We start from the raw sequence: 21,768 nt of genomic DNA, 5'->3' as shown, positions 1-21,768 counted from the left end.
GGGGTGGGGAGGGGTGGGCAGAGGGAGCTAAGAGAATCGGAGAAGGTATATAAACTGAGTCCCATAGAGCCACTCCTTCAAATCTGCATTCAATATTCCTGATGCTTCTCTATTGCCTAATGAGCAACGCATGTGAATTGAGTTTTGTCATTTTCAAAACAATACACAAATTGTAGTATTTTAATGAAACATACCAAAGTAATCCATCCTACAGACTTTATTCACCTATTAGTTTATTTAATAAATCCCAACAATTCACTCAGGATTCATTTATTATTAGGTTGTACTCTAGGAATTGGAGTTACAGCAGGGAATAGACAAAAATTTCTGTCCTGGTAGAGCTTAAACTATTAAGATAACTATTAAGATAGTGTCAGCTGGTGATAAATCTTATGAAGAAAATCAGATAGTGCAATGTGCAGAAAGGGGAGGGATAGCGTTAATTTAGGTTGGTTTTAACTGAATACCTAATGATAAGAAGGAGACAGCTAAGCTAAATTGAGGGTATGGGGGGATAAGAAGTTTTTGAGGGAAAACAAAGTGCAAAGATCCAACAGTGAGAATAAACCTGGTATGTTTAAAGAGAAAAATGGAAGGCCCTTTTTCCCATCCTTCTTTGCTAGTAGAGCTATGGAGTTCAAGTTCACGTGGAAAATGACAACTGTGCTTTCCATGTAAGAATAAGGAACATTCTTTCCCAAGAATGTTACTGGGGGATGAAGGGAGCAGGTGTTGTAGTGGAAAGTAATCCTTTATTTCCTCTAAAGGATGGCTGTGATATAAATGCAAGAGAAATTTCAAAAACTTTTTTGTGGCTCCTAGAAGATAAATTATAGTAGGGTAAACGTTGATCAGCCATGAGGTGCGTCCAATTTTTTACCTCATGGGTTTTAGTGCATAAAAATTGATGCTTTCATGAAAAAGGGAAAATGTCCTTGGCCATATGAACAAATTTCTGACACAAAATTGTCCTTGTATCTAAAGGGTAAAACTTTGAAGCTTAAGTCTTGCTCAATATTTAAGCCAAAGGCTAACCTGACTGCATTTCTTTTAACATAAGTTTTAAATTCAAAAGACAAATACAAATCAAATACACCCATAGACAAATGCATACAAGTTACTTTATCTGCCCCCCACCAAAAAAAAAAAACTTTGTGTCTTATTTTGCAAGGTGTTCACTGATCCTCAAGCAAACCCTAGAAGGAAAGATGAAGGCGGAGAAAGGAGAAATGCAGCTGCCTTGACTCACCTCTCCACAAGTTTACAGATGCTTATATAAACCAGTGCTATATAATTACATTCTGTTTATCAAACTGACATTTCATTACAGTGGTAATACCAAGTGCTGGCAAAGATGAGGTTTATTTATTTTTTTAACATCTTTATTGGAGTATAATTGCTTTACAATGGTGTGTTAGCTTCTGCTGTATAACAAAGTGAATCAGCTATACGTATACATATATCCCCATATCCCCTCCCTCTTGCATCTCCCTCCCACCCTCCCTATCCCACCCCTCTAGGGAGACACAAAGCACCGAGCTGATCTCCCTGTGCTATGCGGCTGCTGCCCACTAGCTATCTATTTTACATTTGGTAGCGTATATATGTCCATGCCACTCTCTCACTTCATCCCAGCTTACCCTCCCCCCTCCATGGCCTCAAGTCCATTCTCTATGTCTGCGTCTTTATTCCTGTCCTGCCCCTAGGCTCTTCAGGACCTTTTTTTTTTTTTTTTTTTTTTTTTAAGATTCCATATATATGTGTTAGCATACGGTATTTGATTTTCTGTTTCTGACTTACTTCACTCTGTATGACGGTCTCTAGGTCCATCCACCTCACTACAAATAACTCTTTCTTTTCTTTTTATGACTGAGTAATATTCCATTGTGTATATGTGCCACATCTTCTTTATCCATCCATCTGTCGATGGACATTTAGGTTGCCTCCATGTCCTGGCTATTGTAAATAGTGCTGCAATGAACATTGTGGAACATGACAAAGATGAGGTTTATTTGATAGTATCATTCACTGATGTAATAAGCATGATCTCTCCGGAAGTCAATGTCTATCAAGAGCCGTAAAAAACTCATAGTAACACCAAATTTACTAGCCTTGATTCTTAGGGAAAATTAGATTTGTTGAAATATTTCTCAATATGTTAATGATAATAGTATAACAAATCTTTGAAAAATTAAAATGTAAAGGAAGTAACAGAAATGTATAAAAAAAAAAGGGGGGGGGCGGGGAATTTAAATAAATTATGGTATAGTACCAGGGTGGAAATTTTGAAAAATAATGTCTTTTGAAAACAAAATTTTTTTTTTACCTAGGAAAACACAGTACTGTATTAAGGAGGAAAATTGGGAGCAATGCCATGCTGTGTTAGAGATCTTTAGACAATCACCAAATTCCGTGCTCCCCTTTCTACAGGAAAGAGTTGTCATTGCTAAGTGACTGTTGTGCCAGTTATTATGTTTTCTAGCTCCTATTACATCTAGATGAGTCCATGAGGCATTTGATTGTGAAGACATTAGAAGAATTTATTTGTGCCACTTCCAGCCAAAATTTCTTAAGAAGAGGATGTATTTCTTCTATACGTTTTTTTTAACCCATTTCTTGGATGGAAGAAAACAATTACAATGTTGTGGAAGATGGAGGTGGAGAAGACACAAAATAGGAGCCTGGGTCTATGTACCACTCCATAAAATAGAGCCTCCCAGAGACAAGGAAGAGTCAGACTTGTACACATAGAAGAAATAACCTTCTGTTATGTCAAATCTTTGTGTATTTTGAGGCTATTTGTTTTAGCAGCTGGTGTTATCCTAACTAATTCAGAAATGTACTATCGACAGTGAAAGTCACATATATATGTGTGTGCACATGCTCTTAAGTGTGTAGTTCTATAGGTTTTAGAAAATGTAATATGCACTCATTTAATCTATTTAACCATTCATTATACCAGAAAGTCCCCTTGTGCTTTTTTCTTGTCATTGCCCTCCCCTAAATAAAAAACAAAAAAAAACCCCTCACTGTTCTGATTTCTCTCACCATAGATTAGACTTGTCTATACTTAAAATTCATATAAAAGGTTTTTTTTAACATATCCCCATATACATAACTTTAAAAAAGTAGTTTATTTTGAGATAATATTACATTCACAGAGGAGTTGAAGACATTTTATGAAGAGTTCTTATACACCCTTCACTCAGCTTCCCAAAGAGTTAATATAGTACGTGACCATTATGGGTTGAATATCTGTGCCCTCCAAAATTCATATGCTTAAACCCTAATCTTCAATATGATGGTATTAGTAGATGGGGCTTTTGGGATATAATCTGGTTATAAGGATGAAACCCTCATGAATGAGATTATCAGAAATGTAAAGCCATATATGTTCTACATGTGAACTAAGAAACAGCAAGTGTCAGTTTGCAGCAAAAAATAAAAATAAAACTAATATGAAATATGATTTCAACTTATTCCTGGTACCTAGCTTTAGCCCCACCTTAAAATACTAGTCAAACTATTGTCCTCTTATAATAAAGTATGTTTTTTGCCAAAATCAGATGTATTTTTTCTAGCTTTAATATTATTGGCACATAAGGAAGTTTAAGGTGTAAAATGTGATATAATATGATACATGTATATATTGTGAAATAATTATGACAGTAAGGTTAGGCATCACCTCCAACTCCATTCATAATCACCATTTCTTTGTGTGTGCTGATAACATTTAAGATTTACACTCTTAACAACTTTCAAGTATGTAATACTGTATCGGGTTTTTTTCTTATATAAATTTATTTGTTTATTTATGGCTGTGTTGGGTCTTTGTTGCTGTGCATAGGCTTTCTCTAGTTGTGATGAGTGGGGGCTACTCTTCATTGCACTGCACAGGCTTCTCATTGCTGTGGCTTCTCTTGTTGTGGAGCACAGGCTCTAGCTGCATGGGCTTCAGTAGTTGTGGCGTGCAGGGTCTAGAGTGCAGGCTCAGTAGTGTGGCACACGGGCTTATTTGCTCTGTGGCATGTGGGATCTTCCCAGACCAGGGATCAAACCCGTGTCCCCTGCATTGGCAGGCAGGTTCTTAACCATTGCGCCACCAGGGAAGTCCTAGTATTGATAATTATAGTCACTATGCTGTATACTAGATCCCTAAATCAACATCTCCCCATTTCCCCCACTCCCCAGTACCTGGTAACCACCATTCTACCCTCTATTTCTTCGAGTCTAGCCTTTCAGTTTCTAAAAGTAAGTGAGAATACACAGTATTTGTCTCTGACATTTCACTTAGCATATTCCCTCGAGGTGTATCCATGTTGTTTTAAAAGACAGAGGTTCCTTCTTTTTGATGGCTGAATTAAATATTCCATTATAACACACACACACAACCACACAGATACATATACACACACATCACACTTTCTTTATCCACTCAATCATCAATGGATGTTTGGGTTGCTTCAATGCCTTGGTTATGAATAATGCTGCAGTGAACATGGGGGTGCAGATATATCTTTGAAAGAGTGATTTCACTTCCTTTGGATATATTCCCAGAAGTGGGACTGCTGGGTCATATGGTAGTTCAATTTTTAATTTTTTGAGGGATCTTTTCACTGTTTTCTACAGTGGTGGTACCAAGTTACATTCCCATCAACAGTACACAAGCGTTCCCTTTTCCACATCCTCATCAACACTTGTTGTCTCTGGTCTATTTGATAATAGCCATTGTAACAGGTGTTAGGTTATAATAATATCTCATTGAGGGCTTCCCTGAGGGCTTCCCTGGTGGCACAGTGGTTGGGAATCTGCCTGCTAATGCAGGGGACACGGGTTCGAGCCCTGGTCTGGGAGGATCCCACATGCCGCGGAACAACTAGGCCCGAGAGCCACAACTACTGAGCCTGTGCGTCTGGAGCCTGTGCTCCGCAACAAGAGAGGCCGCGATAGTGAGAGGCCCACACACCGCGATGAAGAGTGGCCCCCGCTTGCCACAACTAGAGAAAGCCCTTGCACAGAAACAAAGACGCAACACAGCAAAAATAAATAAATAAAGTCTTAAAAAAAAAATCTCATTGTGCTTTTGATTTTCTCCCTGATAATTAGTGATGTTGAACACCTGTTCATTAGAGCTGTTGCCCACCTGTATGTCTTCTTTGGAAAAATGTCTATTCAGGTCCTCTGCCCATGTTTTAGTCAAACTATTTATTTTGTTGCAATTGAATTGTATGAGTTCCTTATGTATTTAGGATATTAACCCCTTATCAGACATATTATTTGCAAATATTTTCTCTCATTCTATAGGTTGCTTTTCATTTTGCTGATTGCTTCTTTCGCAGAATAGAAGCTTTTTCATTTCATGTAGTCCCACCTATTTTTTTGTTTTGTTATGTTTGTTGCTTGTTCTTTTGGTGTCATATCCAAAAAAAATGTTGTCAAGACAAGTGTCAAAGAGCTTTTCTCCTATGTTTTCTTCTAGTAGATTTAACAGTTTTTGGGTCTTATGTTTAAGTCTTTAATTCATTTTGAGTTAATTTTATTGAGTTGTGTTAAAACAGGGGCTCAATTTCATTCTGTATGTAGTTATCCAGTTTTCTCAGCACCATTTATTGAAGAAACCATCCTTTCCCCACTGAGAATATTTTACGCATTGACAATATCCTTTGTCAAATATTAGTTGTCTGTATATATATGATTTCTGGGCTCTCAAATCTGTTCTGTTGGTCTATGTGTCTATTTTTATGCCAGTACCATACTGTTTTGATTACTATAGCTTTGTAATAAAGTATGAAATCAAGGAAGTGTGATACCTCCATCTTTGTCCTTCTTTCCCAGGACTGCTTTGGCTATTCGGGGTCTTTTGTGGTTCTATATGAATTTTAGGGTTTGTTTTTTTTTTTCTATTTCTGTGAAAAATGGCATTGGAATTTTGATAGGGATTGCATGGAATCCATAGATGACTTTGGGTAGTACGGACATTTTAACAATATTAATTCTTCTCGTCATAGACATGGGATACCTTTCAATTTATTTGTGTCTTCTTTAATTTCTTTCATCAATGTCTTCCAATTTTCAGTGTACAGAGCTTTTACCTCCTTGGCAAAAGCTATTCCTAGGTATTTTACAATTTTTGATGTTTTTATAAATAGGATTGCTTTCTTTATTTCTTTTGCAGATAATTTGTTGCTAGCGTATAAAAATGCAACTGATTTTTGTATGTTGATTTTGTTACCTGCAACTTTACTGAAATTGTTTATTAGTTCTAACAGGTTTTTTTGGTGGAGTCATTAGCGTATTCTATATAGAAGATTATACCATCTATACAAACATTGACAATTTTACTTCATTCATGCCTTTTCTTCCTTCCTTCTTTCCTTTTTTTTTTTTTTCTAATTTCCAAATTGCTCTGGCTAGGACTTTCAGTACCATGTTGAATAGGAGTGATGAGGATGAAACAAGACAAGAAACCTTGTCGTGTTTCTGATTTTAGCAAGAAAGCTTTCAACCTTTCACTACTGAGTATGACATTAACTGTGGGTCTGTACAATATGGCCTTTATTATGTTCAGTTACATTCCTTCTATAATTGATTTGTTGAGAGTTTTTCTCATAAAAGAATGTTGAATTTTGTCAAATGCTTTTTCTGCATCTATTGAGATGATTATATGATTTTAATCTACCATTCTATTAATGTGATATATCACATTTATTGAATTGTACATGTTGAACCATCCTTGTATCCCAGGGATAAATGCCACTTGATCATGGTATATGAGCCTCTTAAAGTAGTGTTAAATTTGGTTTGCTACCATTTTGTTGAGAATTCTTGCTTCTATATTCATTAGGGATATTGGCCTGTAGTTTTCTTCTCTTGTAGTGTCAGGACATGTAGGTATATTTTGCTTTCTGCCAAGAGTCTAAATTAAAACTCCATTGGGTTTTCAACTTTATTTATGTACTCACTACATACTTTTATTATATTTAATTATACTAATTTAAGTTATAATTAAAATTTAAGAGTAGTTATTAACAGAGACTTGGCAGTAATTATAGTAATAAAACTATTTTAGTTGAGTATTTGACCTGTTTGGATGCCTCTTGAGCTCATACTCATTCTGTGATTTACACATTATGCATTTCATTGTAATATACTAAATAATGACTGTTTATATGCAAATACACTTAATGGTGCAGTATTTTTTATTGTCTTTGTCTTAGTTAAATATGGATCCCAGGTCATTTCTAATGGAGGGCTAATTTATATCACTAGATTTTCAAAAGAAATCTTTATCCACTGGAAAAAAGTCCTCACCTACCCAGAAGTAAATATTTTCTGCATTTTGGTTAGAAAATGATCCCAAAAAAGTCATCAAAACTGATAAATCTTGCCTTTATTAAGCTAGATGACTTTTAGAAATACCACTTTCTAATCCAAGTCTACTCCCATGTAAATGATATCACTGAATTTTCAAGGTTTAGCAAGTTCAACTAAAAGTATAACTTTTGCCTTGATTCTTCTTGAATCTTCTCAGATTACTTAAAATTGCTTTCTACACTAAATAAACATAGAATAAAAAAAGCATTTGCCTTCCAAAAAAGAGTTTTAATGAAACCTGAAACATGTATCCAAATATCATAGGATCAAATATTCTTATAATTGTAAAGAAAATAACAATAAAAATTGGGTTGATATTCCATCTTTGTAAAATTTACTCTAAAATGCTACCCATTCTTACATTAAAATACTTTTGCAGAGCAAAACTGAACAAACCCAGGCTGTGATATTTAGAAATATTTTATTTTTCTCTCTTTTCATTGCTTTTGCTCCATGTCCACTGCAATTCATCCAAAGTTGAACTACTGCTTGAAGTCAAATTGAATGTCTGGAGTTGTATTTGAATGTTTGGAGCGACACTTTGAATATGATTAGATATCTATAGATTTATCTGTATTTTTTTCTCTCCATCCCCACTCTGCAATTTTTCAATCTTCCAACACAAATAACTACTAAATGCCTTATTACTAAATCCAATAAAAAACTGAGTTTTCTCCCTACCCATCAGCAGCATTTGACATAGCTTTTTCTTCCTCCTTGATGAACTCTCATTACTTGGCTTTTAGAACAACATAGAAGACTCTTCATTTTCTGCTCATCTCATTGCTGATCCTTCTCTGTCTCCTCTAATCGTCCCTATTTCTGTCCCCAACCTCACAGTGTAAAGTGTTTGAGAATCAATCCCTGGTTATCTTCTCATCTTTACCTGTACTTATTTCCTGGATAAGCTCATCTACTTTCTGAAAATTCCATATATATCCAATGACTCTCGTACCTGCTCGGGCAAAAACCTCTCTCCTAAACTCCAGATTTGTGCATCCAACGGCTTACTCAAAGGCCTACCATCACCATTTGAATGTCTAAAGACATTGAGAATTTGATTTACCCTGTACTGGACTCCTTAAATTTCATCCAAACCTGCTCCACCTACATCCTTCCTCATCACGGCTGATGGCAAACACCATTCTTCTTTGTTGCTCTTCATAGTTTGTCCAGGTCAAAATATTGATATTATGTTGACTCCTTTTCTTCTCTCATATTTTATATACAATATGTCAGCAAATCATGTTGACTCTATCTTCAGTATATAATCAGAATTTGACTACCTCTAAGCATAGCCACTCATCTTTTGCATTTGAATACAAATTATAAACTAAAGAGTTCTGATGTAATAGAGATGTTTTACAATAGTTGGACATATTTTTGGGAAACTTCGACTGATTATATTGTCATTAAGAAAAAAATCAACACTTGATTCGGCAAAATGTTGTCCACAACATTCAGGACATCAGACTTCCTTGCATATGGAGCACTTCTTAATAAAATCACTGAAATAATTCAATGCACTGGCTTACTTGGGTAAGTTCCAACACAGATTAGCTTAACCAAAAGTCTACTGCAGCAAGAGAGGGAAAAGAGAGCGCTGGGTGGAATCACCTTGAAGGTCTTTGCTTTTGCAGTGTGAAATCCTAAAGAACTAAATAAGCCACGGAGTCAGTGACCTGGGTTTGAATTCTACCACTTCTGCAGTTTATGCCTCTTTGGGTTAGGTTTCTCCACTCTGAAATGTGTGCCTTCCTTGCAGTAATCTTGTGAGCATTGAGATTAAGTGCCTAGAGAAGAAAGCAACTGGCACAGTTGCAGGCTGATGACCGGAATCAAACGCTGCTTGCCTCATTTGTCAGCGTTTGTCCCAGGGAGCACGAGGTAGATTACAGGGCTTTGTGTAAACAGGCATGGAGCCATGATGAAATTATTTCTAAGGATACATAAAAAGCCTTGCCTGAACAGCCTAACGTGCTTTTCAGCACTAATTAACTTGATTGAAAACTTGTCAAATGTTTCCCCATCACTTTGTATAAACACAAGAGCAACTGAGAAAGACAACTTGAATGCAGTCAATAAAAATATGAAAAAAAATGTTTTAAGAATATAAAAGTATTATTATGTTCTCTGAAGGTCTGTTACTTGGTAATATTGAACCGAAAGCAAATCTGTTATTAGTTGATAACATTACTTTTTTCCATAACATTTTGTTAGAAATGTAAAACTAGACTGAGCTGACAACCTTATTTTAAAGATACTTTAAATACGAAAATGTCTAAAATTTTATTATGCACTCTCTTGATACAGGAACATATCTTTTTTTTTTAATGAACTTCTTTTTGTGTTAAATACAAATAGAAAGTTAAAAAAGAGATGCCCAAATACAATGTTACTGTAAAACGTTATCACATGATTATAGAAACAGTGTAGCTTTTGAGAGCTTCCTAACTTCAATAAAGAGACACAATGTGACCAATATGGAAACACTCGTTAAAGAAGGTAAAATCTATCAAATAGCACTACTCTGATTCTAACAAATTCAGACTTAATGACATATTTAGAATACGCTATTACTGTTCATTTAAATATGCTATTACTGATATTGTTTCATCAGGAATACAATTTCTTGCTCAGTATTTTCATGCCTAAGTGACCTCTAAATTGGTCTGCTGCAAATCACCTCTAATGCACTTACAACAATCTACTCCACTCAACCGTTTATAGAGACTGAATGACACAGAGATGACAGATGAATCTTCAGAAACACAATATGCTTCCTTTTCCCTGTGGTATTCTTCCTCTCTGTCCCCTTCATCTTTTGCTTTTCCTTTCTCTTTCCATCTCCCTGTCTCTCCTGTACTCTCTTCTCTTCCCGCTCAGCATCCACAAACACTTTTCCCATACACACCCAACTAAGATCGAGTCGGGCACTAGAGTGGGATGATCTGCTGTCTGAAATAATAGAACTCACTGCTCAAAACTGTGATTTATGAGCATAGGAGAAGTGAAATATCTCCAACTGTTCTATTCCAAGGGACATTCATATCTGAATGTATAAAGCCAGTAAATAGCACAGTTATCGTTGAAGAGTGAAAGGGGGCATGGATTCTAAAGTCAGATAGACAGCTTAAGTTCAGATCCTGCATTTCATTACCTGTCCAGCTGGAGTAAGGGATGTGTCTTTGCAGGGCTGTTGCTTAATATCTGGAAATTGGGGCTAAGAACAAGTTTTATTCCATAGACTTTTCACACAGATTATTCATTTATTTAAGAAGTATTTATTGTGTTCCTACTCTGACTAGATATTGGTCAATGGGCTGGTGATACAGCAGTGAACAAAACAGACAAAACTCTTGCCCCATTGGAGCCTACAGTCTGTTTAGAGGAGGCAGGGCCTCAAAAATATATAATATCCTATAATAAATATAGGAAAATACAGGGTGATGATAAATACAATGAACATGATGCTATGAAGTGCTTAGCCGCATGGTTGGAATGTAGTAAGTGCTCAGCAAATATTCAGGGTGGTTTTCAGAGAAGTTTATCTGGTGGGAGGACAGTATCCATCATGAAATGAACATAGTCCTTATTCATCTTAGCCCCGGGCTGAAAACACAGAGACAATGACTGCCTTGAAGCAAGGGAGAATCAGTCAGCTGCCTGGACATAGGGAAATACAGCACATTACTTCTCCCCTCTATGCAGCCATGTACCCTCCAGCCCCCAAAGGTGAAAATAAAGGCCATTTTGTTCTGCCCACAAAATAGTGTGTTCAGTGCCAGAGAAAAAGAAAGTTGTTATTTAACTCTGACAAGGTCCCTAATAAAAATAATATATAAGGATCTACTGATGTTTTTCATGGTCAGTTTTTTTGTTTTCCTTGAAGTTTTATGTTTACCATGCCCAAGTAAAAGGAGATTTATTTTAGATTCTGACACGTTCCATCAAGGAGTCATTTCAGAGGTTCCTTTGAAAATAAGTGCATGGCAACAAGATGACCTGTATGTTCACATAATTGCACACTAGCTGCAGGAAAGGGGAGCAAAGCCCAGTGAGGCCTGGGACTGTCTCTCCTATAAATAAGCAAGTAAAAGAGCAGCTTAGAGACATGAGAGGGACCAGCAGAGAATCCTGAAACAGAAGAACACCCAGTAAAAGTCAGAGGCTCACGGCCGCTGGGCCTGTGCGTCCGGAGCCTGTGCTCCGCAGCGGGAGAGGCCACAGCAGTGAGGGGCCCGCGTACCGCAAAAAAATAAAAAAAAATAAATAAAAATAAAAAAGTCAGAGGCTCATGCTCTATAGACCACTTGGCATGTGTGCATGTGTAATTAAACAAAAAGCAAAGTAAGACTTGATATTTGGGAGGCTGCCCTATCTGTCCTTTTACAGGCCACCTCTAACAAGTTCAGAGAAATGACAACATTAAATGGAGAGATGTGCACTTATACTTAATTTGTCTTTGGGCCATTAGCCCCAAGAATAGCAGTGTTCAGGCTGTTTCATGCCTGATGGGCAACATCATGGAGTTACTCTATGAGAAAAGCCCAATTCCTTTCTCTAATTTATGTCTTTTAAAACTCTGTGCTTACTGGTTCAACCTAACAGGGTATTTATAACACAGTAATTTCCATTTATTTGGTCTGTATCTGCCAGATTTATCAAATCATTTGGAGGGTTTAGTATTATATAATTTTAGTCTTCCAGAATACAGCATGGCATGCCACTACCGACGGCAGATTGCTTTGGGGATAAAAAATACATACATCACTTTACAAATAATATATAGCATTGTGTATGTGTTTAAGTACTCATCACATATCGCCTTGGGATAGAAACAGGAAATAGTTGCAGCAGTTTGCTACAGGCTGAAGATATTTGTAAACCATGATTATAAATTTAACACATGCTGCTGGAGTCAACGCTTATCTGTGCTGAAGGCTAAAGGGGGCCTTGCGGGACTGCTGCTTAAGAGTTACAGGATTTCAAATAATCATAGTTGGCCCCAGTTTTGTCTTACTAAGTCTACGGGCACAATTCCCATCATTTGTCCCCACCATATTTGCTTGGATTATCCCCCCAAAAGTCAAGAGTTCTTGGTATATCAAATAGTATCCTTGTGATACAGAGAGAAATTACCTGAGTATCACAGGGTTACTCTGAGAATGAAATAAGATTAAAGTGTCTAGCACATGGGAAAGTGATTGACAACTGATGGACATACCTGAGGAATAGTAAGAATGCTCATGTGTCTGGAATATAGTGGGTCCAGGAGAGCAAGGGGCAGAGAAAGAACTGCCTATACACATTTTGTAGCGAAGACCGATACATAATGGATACTGATTGGATGCTTTGAGGAAGCTTTGAGGAAAGAAAGGAAGACTGCTTATTATTGCCATGAGTTCAGATTATAAAACGTTAAAGCTGGTCTCTCTCACTTCCAGGCCAAGTCCATTTTGTTTCATCTCACTCTCACTACCCACACTCTTATGATAGCATTGTTTATTCGTAATTCTAAGATAGGGTAACATGTTTGAAATAGCACAGCCCTGTCCTTACATAGACAAGGGTTCTAATTCCATTTCTGTGCCTTTCTAGCTAGATGTCTTTAAACAGCTTCCTTTCTGAATTTCTTCTAAGATTGGGATAATAATTTCTGCACCTTAGGATCATTGTGGGAATTAAATGAGAGCCCTGAGTAGTATGAATACTTGCATCCCTAAAGAAGACAGACATGAGGCAAAGTGGCACAGTTACCTGCACACACACACACACACACATTCCATGGAGCTTTCCCTTTGTGTCACTCCTCTTTCCTTCCACAGATGTTCCAAGCCTCCTACATTACTCACAAATAGTCAGTAGCAGGGTGCATTGTTCTGAGCTTTCCGTTTTTCTATACATTCTTCAGTACCCCAGTTGTGCCTCATTTTTCATAAGGCACTCATCTCCAGATTTGGCCGGGCTTCTATATCCACTGAGATTACACAATCAAAATAAACTCAGGAATTTTTTTTTGTCTTACATTCCCTAGGAGTACTGAAATCTGAACAGATGTCGAGCCCTAAATGAACCCAGCCAGCCCATTCTTGGAGGCCACTGGGGAAGGACTGTTGTTCCACCGCAGGATTCTGGCAAAGAGCAGAGAATAATCCTGCGTATCCCAAAAAGAACAACGGAAACTTTGTTTTTGAACCCTGCTGTCCTTGCAAAAACCTTTCAGTAATTTTTCCTTCTAGATAACACATCTCTTTGATAAAAGTTCAGTTCACATTGTGGTGGGTCATTAAAAGGAATTATTTATCTCTAATACAAATATTAGTTGTTTGCTTTTTTTTTTTTTTTCTTCTTGGTCACTAGAACATAACTGGTGCTTATTTTAAAATAACTTGATAAATGTAAAGAAAACATTTGGGAAACATTTGCTTATTTGGATTGAAAACACTAGTATGTCTCACAGTATACTTAAAAATTACCTAAGGTACTTGTTTAAATGGTAGAGTCATGGCCCCATAACCCATAGGCAGATTCAAATCCAAGAATTTGGAGTCAAAAGCGGCACATTCCAATCATTTTCCAGGTGATGCCTATGTACGCTTTAGTTAGAGTTCCACTTATGGGTAATCAATGTGAATAATTCAGAAAGAATTTGGATCACATATAATTTTCCTGCTTTTCTAAGAGCCTTAAATCATTGCTAGTGCAGTATAAAAAAGGACATTAACATTCATTGAGCCAGTGTTCTGCAAGGCATCTGCTATGCAGAAGTTCATTTACTCTTCATAGAAAAGCTATGAGAAAAGCTTTATTATTCTTCCCATTTCCCACATGAATCAATAGAGTCTCAGAGTGATTAAGCCAGTGAGAGGTCGGTCACACAGCTGGTAGGGGGTAGGATGCATCCTGGCCTGCCTCAGTGATAACTCTGGTCCCTGAGTGACTGAGCCCTATTCCTCTTAACAAATCCTTACACAGCACCCTTTAAAAAATAGGATGCTTGGTCCTTCACTTAATTTATATTCATCAAACTGAGTTTTCAGTAGTTACAAACTTTTATGAGTTTTTTTCTGTTTATTACTGATAATATGCTTTTCCTACACTGCCTTGTAGTTAAACCCACATGTTACTGTCTGGCCTCTTAATAGAATGTACTTATTTGCACAATAAGTTCCCTGTACAGTTGTTTATTTCTTGGCCCAGCTGTAGATTAATTATAATGCCCATGTTTATGTTCTTATGGGTGCTGTTCTAAAATCATTTTTAAGTCAGTTATTAAAGATCTTAGATGACATAAAAACAGTTGTTTTTTTTCATGAAAAACTCTCATTTAAAATTCCCAAGTTCTAACTCAATGATAGAAATTAATTTCATGCTGTGAGGTTGGGGATAATTTACGGAATCTAACAAAGATAAATAAAACATTGTTTTTCCCAAAATACATGTGATTGTTTTAAGAAGTCAACAAATTCAATTAAAATTAAAAAAAAAACGCTACTACACAAGTCCTGAAATAAAGGGACTGCTGTATTTAGGAAACTACTGAAGTTTAGTATTCCAAGTGTGGTCTATTTGAGTTCAACCCCTCTTTTCACCATATGTGGCAAAAGACCTAAAATTGAGGTCCAGTATTATGTGCTATGTCTTGACATCTGGTGAAACTGAGAAGTTCTTAAATGGCTTGACTACAAGTTTCCCTACCCACTCTGCTCCAGGAAATAAGGCCCCTTAGACAAAAATTCCTCTTTTATTGAAGAATCAAGTGCAACCCCTGAATATTAGGCTTTAGTCCTTTGGCAGCCCATGGAATTATTCAACCAAACCAATCACATACTCCCCACAGGAACTAGAGGGCACTCCATCCTTTTTTTTTTTTTTTTAACATCTTTATTGGAGTATAATTGCTTTACGTATAAAGATGCAGATGTAGAGAATGCACTCCATCCTTCTGATGCAACAAAGTCTGCCTCACACAGCTCCTGGTTGTTCACGCCTTTGCCAAGGGCAGTCCTCATGTGGCCCTGCATGGCGTGAGGTGCCCTCCTTCCCCGGGCTGTGCAACTAATAAACTAATCATCTCATCTGTCCAGCTACCTTGCTAATGCTTCGGCAAGAATCCCTCCCTCACCAAGGGTGTAAATAGAAGGCAATTAGAGCACCATGCCATCCTTTGCACTTGTTATGTTCAGAACCTGCAACTTCTATGAATCTAGCTGGGATCTTTATGGTAGAAGAAGTTAATAGGGAATACTGATATTTTGAAAAAAGATTCTATAGGTCAGACTTGCTTAGCCAATATGGTGAGAAGCCTGTTCATTCAGATTGGCAGTAAAAGTCCAGAGGACATTGGAAGGGGAGTTTGGAGAGGAGTGACATGCCAGTTGGGGCTTTCTGCTAATATTACTCTTAAAGAATAACTTCCTCAGATCTTACTCTATCACTGCTGCCGTCAGTGAAAGCATCTGCTAAATTTCTTATTACTGGAGAATTATGGAAAATAGACAATTGACATAGTTGTAAGGACACAAGGTATTTCAAGATGCACTAAAAATTACTGAAAGAAAAACTAAAAAGAAAGTAAAGGTCACTTATAACTTTACTATTTACAATTATATATGTTAATAAAAGGAAGTTCTATCCTTCCACTTAAAACCCCCAGCTCCAATGATTTTATGCACAGCCTTGTTTTTCTCATGTCTTCATAAACACATGTACACACATACATACATATCTGTTCTTTTACTTTTTCAAAAGTGGAATCATTCTATTCATATAGTTCAGCAAGTTGTTGTTTCTGTTGTTTTTCAGCTCACAATATATCACAGTTATATTCTCAGGCGGGTAAATATTAATAATTCATTATTTTTTTTTTTTACTAATTGTTATTCCATTATTTTGGTGAACTAAAATTTAACTAGTACCGTATGTCAATGGAACATGCAACTTGTTTTCAGTATTTTGCTGTTACAAATGAAATGCACAGACACTGAAATTAAATAAATTAAGATTTGAGTCCCATATCTGTCACTTACTAAGCCATCTTATCTCAGGTAATTTTCTTAACCTTTCTGGATTCCATTTTATTTTAGATAAAAAATGGGGAATAAAATAACTGTCCAGCATTGTTGCAAGGATAAAATGCAATCACGTGCTTAAATAAACACTTATAATCTATGTAACAATTTAATAATTGTTTAATAATCATCTGAGCATGATTTAAAAATCAGAGAACTACCATTAAATATCCTCGATATTTTGTTTTTTTAAATAGTTCAGACTTTCCTTAACTTTAGCCATTGTGTAACTGTTATGATTTTGCCATATTCATGAGTTACATTCACTCTTATTTATGAAACATTATATAAGTCAATTTATTTAAATTTTAAAAGTGAGTTGTTGTAGGGTAGAAACTTTATATTCCTGTCATGAAATTATGAATTTCCACAAATCACAATTTTGTACTAAACATAAATAGTAATAAAAATATTAAATACATTCTATATTAGTCAAGGTCCAGTCAGAAGACAGAAACCACAGTGGAAATTTGAACAGGAAAACTGTAATGTAAAGAAATATTAACTAGTAAAAGTAATTAGCTACTAAAAGAGACTTTTAATTTTAAAAAAGTATTCTAACAGCAACTATAAGGAAAAGCTACCACTTCTAGGGCTGAGGGAGAATCATCAACGAAGGAGCTAAGCAAGTGGCAGAGTCCTGGCCTCCCAGGCTGAGATACTGATCTCCTTGGATGCAGCCTTCTGGAAGGTGGAAAGGTCTTTTGGTAAGATTTGGGGCAGAGTTTGTGCACAGGAAGCCAGCAAATGAGGTGATCCGTGAACTGGAATTAGTCCACCGGAAGCTGTTCACTTGGGTGCCTAACAAACTTCCTGGAGAGCGAGTGCCACTGGGTCCTGCACACCACTGGCAGCCACAAGAGAATGAAAAAAGAGGAATCAAGAAGAAAAGCCTTGTAGTACATGACGTTTTGAATTATGGTTTTCTCAGGGTATATGCTAACACATATATATGGAATTTAAAAAAAAAAAAGGTTCTGAAGAAGCTAGGGGCAGGACAGGAATAAAGATGCAGACGTAGAGAATGGACTTGAAAACACGGGGAGGGGGAAGGGTAAGCTGGGATGAAGGGAGAGAGTGGCACGGACATATATACACTCCCAAATGTAAAACAGATAGCTAGTGGGAAGCAGCTGCATAGCACAGGGAGATCAGCTCGGTGCTATGTGGCCACCTAGAGGGGTGGGATAGGGAGGGTGGGAGGGAGGGAGATGCAAGAGGGAAGAGATATGGGGATATATGTATATGTATAGCTGATTCCCTTTGTTATAAAGCAGAAACTAACACACCATTGTAAAGCAATTATATTCCCATAAGGATGTTAAAAAAAAAAAAAGAAAAGCCTTTCTGTGCTATGCTTTCCAGTATCCCTCTAGCATCCTCTGTGGAAGGAGTCCAACACTGCACCACCTGGCAAAGGAGAAATACAGGTTCTAGCTGAGATAATAAATCAGGACAAAGAAGGGTAGATTTAGAGCTGACAGGAGATTTAATAACTTCTGTACATGTTTTCCCTTATTGTCTAAGATCATCTGATGTAGTCCCAGGAGGGAATGCACCATGTGGAGAAACACTGACATGGAACATTGCATTTTAAATATAGTGTCACATTTATTTTCACATATCACCTTAAAAACTCTATGAAGGTAGATAGTATTTATGGTCTAGATACAACTCTACTTTATAGATTAGAAAACCAGAAAGCAACACATTACCTAAGATCTCTTATTTAGCTACCGGCGTAACAAAACTCCTCTCTCCTGATGTTCAATATGGCTTCTTGCTAGATATTTTACATTCTGAAGCAATGAAATGTAACATGCATGCTTCTCGTTTCTTTCAAAGAATTAACACTTACAAAGCGTTTAGCTAATTTACTAAATTTCATCTCATTTCAAATTAGAGAACAGTAACCAGGCGTTCAGTTGGAATGGACTATAACACTCACATTAGATTTGAATAGATCAGGAGAAAGATCTCATTTGGATACCAGCTATCCTAGGGTGTGATTTTAGGTTTCAACTTTAACCACTGTTTTGCTGTGTGACTTAGAACAAATCACTTCCCCCTTTCTCTGAGTCTCATTTGCTTCATCTGTAAAGAATAAGGAGGATATTTCTATATTCCCAAGCTTCCTTATAATTCTATTATTTTGGAAGGAGGATCAGTGACCAGAGTTTGGCAACAGGCTTTGGGACATACAGAATTTCATCAGCAATCATTCTACTCACTTCTTTCAAACTGTATAAACCTCATCCTTTCCAGGATAAAATCTATGCATCTCAGTGTGATACACCAAGTTTCTAAGACTTGGCCCATATTTTTTATTCCAGTCTCCATATCCCATCTTTTTTATTTTTGTACTACTCCAAATACCGTACTAGTTCCATTTCTAATGGTTTATTTGCATATTCTCACACTATAATGTCCCTTCCTCACTTCTCCACTTGAATAGTTATTCCTTGTTCTTCATCATCCAGCCCAGAGCTCATCTCCTCTAAGAAGCATGTCACTCCTCAGGCCTGGGCTAAGTGCTGTGTGTGATCCACCACAATGCTTTACAAGTTTCTCATAACTCTAAACATTTGTCTGTGGATAAGTGGAAATTATTTAAATGTCCCCCTCACACATCTGAAGGCAGCAGCAAGAACATTATATTTTTATCTGGATCACACTGTAATAAAAATAAACTGAATGCTTAACATTTTTCACTCCTTGGTTGTTCATACCTTTTCTACTTCCCACCACTTTAAGAAAACTTTGCAGAACATTATTTGTATTTACATGTGCCCCCAAAAGTCTGTGTTAATGTCTGATCAAGAGTTATCCAATCCAGGTGTCAAATGATTTATTTTGAAATGGTTTTCAGCATCCTTGGCCAAAGTCTCTGCATTTGTGGATCTAGGTGTTAGTAGCACTATAATATCAAAGTGTCATTTCCGGTCTGAAAATGCTTCACTTCAGCCACAAATAAATATTGTCAAAGGCGATTAACTGTGTCGCCTTAATAGATGAGGATGTTCTCCCTGCTTGCCCTTGCAGGGGTGCTCACCTAGAAGGAATGTTGCTTTATAAAGGAATGGAAAGGTAAACAGGCAATCTGGCAGAGAAAAGAGTGAAGCAGACCATTAGCTTACTCAGTGTTCAGGGCATGGTTTTTTGTGGGGTTTTTTTGTTTGTTTGTTTTTTTGCGGTACGCGGGCCTCTCACTGTTGTGGCCTCTCCCGTTGCGGAGCACAGGCTCCGGACGTGCAGGCTCAGCAGCCGTGGCTCACGAGCCTAGCCACTCCGCGGCAGGTGGGATCTTCCTGGATCGGGGCGCAAACCTGTGTCCCCTGCACTGGCAAGCGGACTCTCAACCACTGCGCCACCAGGGAAGGCCCTCAAGGCATGTTTTTTAAGTTAAGTTCAGCAGTTTGGCATTTCAGATATTGCTTAACTACCTGGAAATTGAATTAGACCCAAGTGCTTTTTTCTTAGTGACCCAGGAATTTCTTAGGTGAGAAAAGGGAAAAATAGAAAAACAAAAACAGAAGGCTGCTTCCAAATCTTCCCATGCTGAACACCATTCAGAATGGTTATTCCATATATGATTTGTATTAATCAAATGCACTCATGTTATAAAGTTTAAGGTACTTGTGCTATAATTAGGTAGAATATATTTTTCTTAGCCACGATCCCCAGCTCCACACACACATACTCAAAAGGGAGTCTCATTTTCAACCTTTAATAATTTTAGTTTAATGATTCTATGGTATTTATCCCTTCCTTAAATTCTGGGGTGCACAACTGGATACTTTTATTTAGAACTTAAGAGGATGTCTAGGGTGACAGGAAAACACAAAAAGATCTGTTGAATAAGTGGTTTATTTTAAGAAAAGGTAGAAAGTATATAACCTGAGTTTCTGTAATAAAAATTGCATTTCTTGGGCTTCCCTGGTGGCACAGTGGTTGAGAGTCTGCCTGCCAATGCAGGGGACACGGGTTCGTGACCCAGTCTGGGAAGATCCCACATGCCGCGGAGCGGCTGGGCCCGTGAGCCATGGCCGCTGGGCCTGCGCGTCCGGAGCCTGTGCTCCACAACAGGAGAGGCCACAACAGTGAGAGGCCTGCGTACCGCAAAAAAAAAAAAAAAAAAAAAATTGCATTTCTTGAATACAGGCTTGGACCAAGAGTTAACAGACACAATTATTCCTGTAAGCAATGCTGTAATGTGGTGGAAATCACATGTATAATGGAAATTTGGTGAGTTATCCTTATATCTTCATCTTTTGTGAAACATTCATTCAAATGAAGGTGAGAGAACTACAGGCTAGATTCCTAAAGTCCCTTCCAATTTAACTCCCCATTTTGTCGGTGAGGAAACTGCTATCTGGGGAAGTGACTGAATTTTCTAATGTCAGTTAGATGAGCAAGCTCAGGACTGACACTGAGGTCTTCAAAGCTCCAGACAGACACACTTTTGTGTGTTCTCGCTCTCTCTCTCTAATTTATAGGAAACTCAGTCCTTTCTATTAATTATTAACAAGAGATAAAGTGCAAATTTATTAATTTAATTATAAAAATTGAGGCAGTTTGCACAGGTGTAAACATTAATACAAATTAAATATAAATACAGTAATAAAGTAAAATTGAATAAAGCAGGTATGATGTCAGTATACAACAGGCTTATTATAAAGTGTGATTCAATTGTTCAACCAACAAAAACTTGGCTCTGGGCATCTACTGGCAAAAAAAAGTTAAACTAGAAGTACTTCAGTGTTTATAAAATAAACACCAAAAGGTTTAGTGAAGGAAGTGCTGAATTTCTTAGTTCTAAAACCTGAAAGACAGACTTCCCTGGTGGCTCAGTGGTTAAGAATCTGTCTGCCAATGCAGGGACACGGGTTTGATCCCTGGTCCAGGAAGATCCCACATGCCATGGAGCAAGTAAGCCCATGCACCACAACTACTGAGCCTGTGCTCTAGAGCCCGCGCTCCACGACAAGACAAGCCACCGCAATGAGAAGCCCGTGCACTGCAGTTAAGAGTAGCCCCCGCTCGCCACAACCAGAGAAGGTCCGTGCACAGCAACGAAGACCCAACGCAGCCAAAAATAAACGAATAAATTTATGAAAATAAATAAATTAAAAAAAAAAAAACCTGAGACACATTTTGCAGTTTTCAGTCTGGTGTGTAAGGAGTTAGGAAATTATCACTTGTGTCGTACCAACAAGAAAAAAGTTGAACACACTGAAAATCAATAACTCTTCTTAGGTCCAGCAAAGAATTGATGTCACAAGGCAAACTTCTGCCCCGCAGATTGGAGAGAGAGATTGGT

This window comes from Grampus griseus (genome assembly GCF_964374135.1).
Source record: "Grampus griseus genome assembly, chromosome: 19".
Lineage (NCBI taxonomy): Eukaryota > Metazoa > Chordata > Mammalia > Artiodactyla > Delphinidae > Grampus > Grampus griseus.
This window is presented reverse-complemented; position numbering follows the sequence as displayed.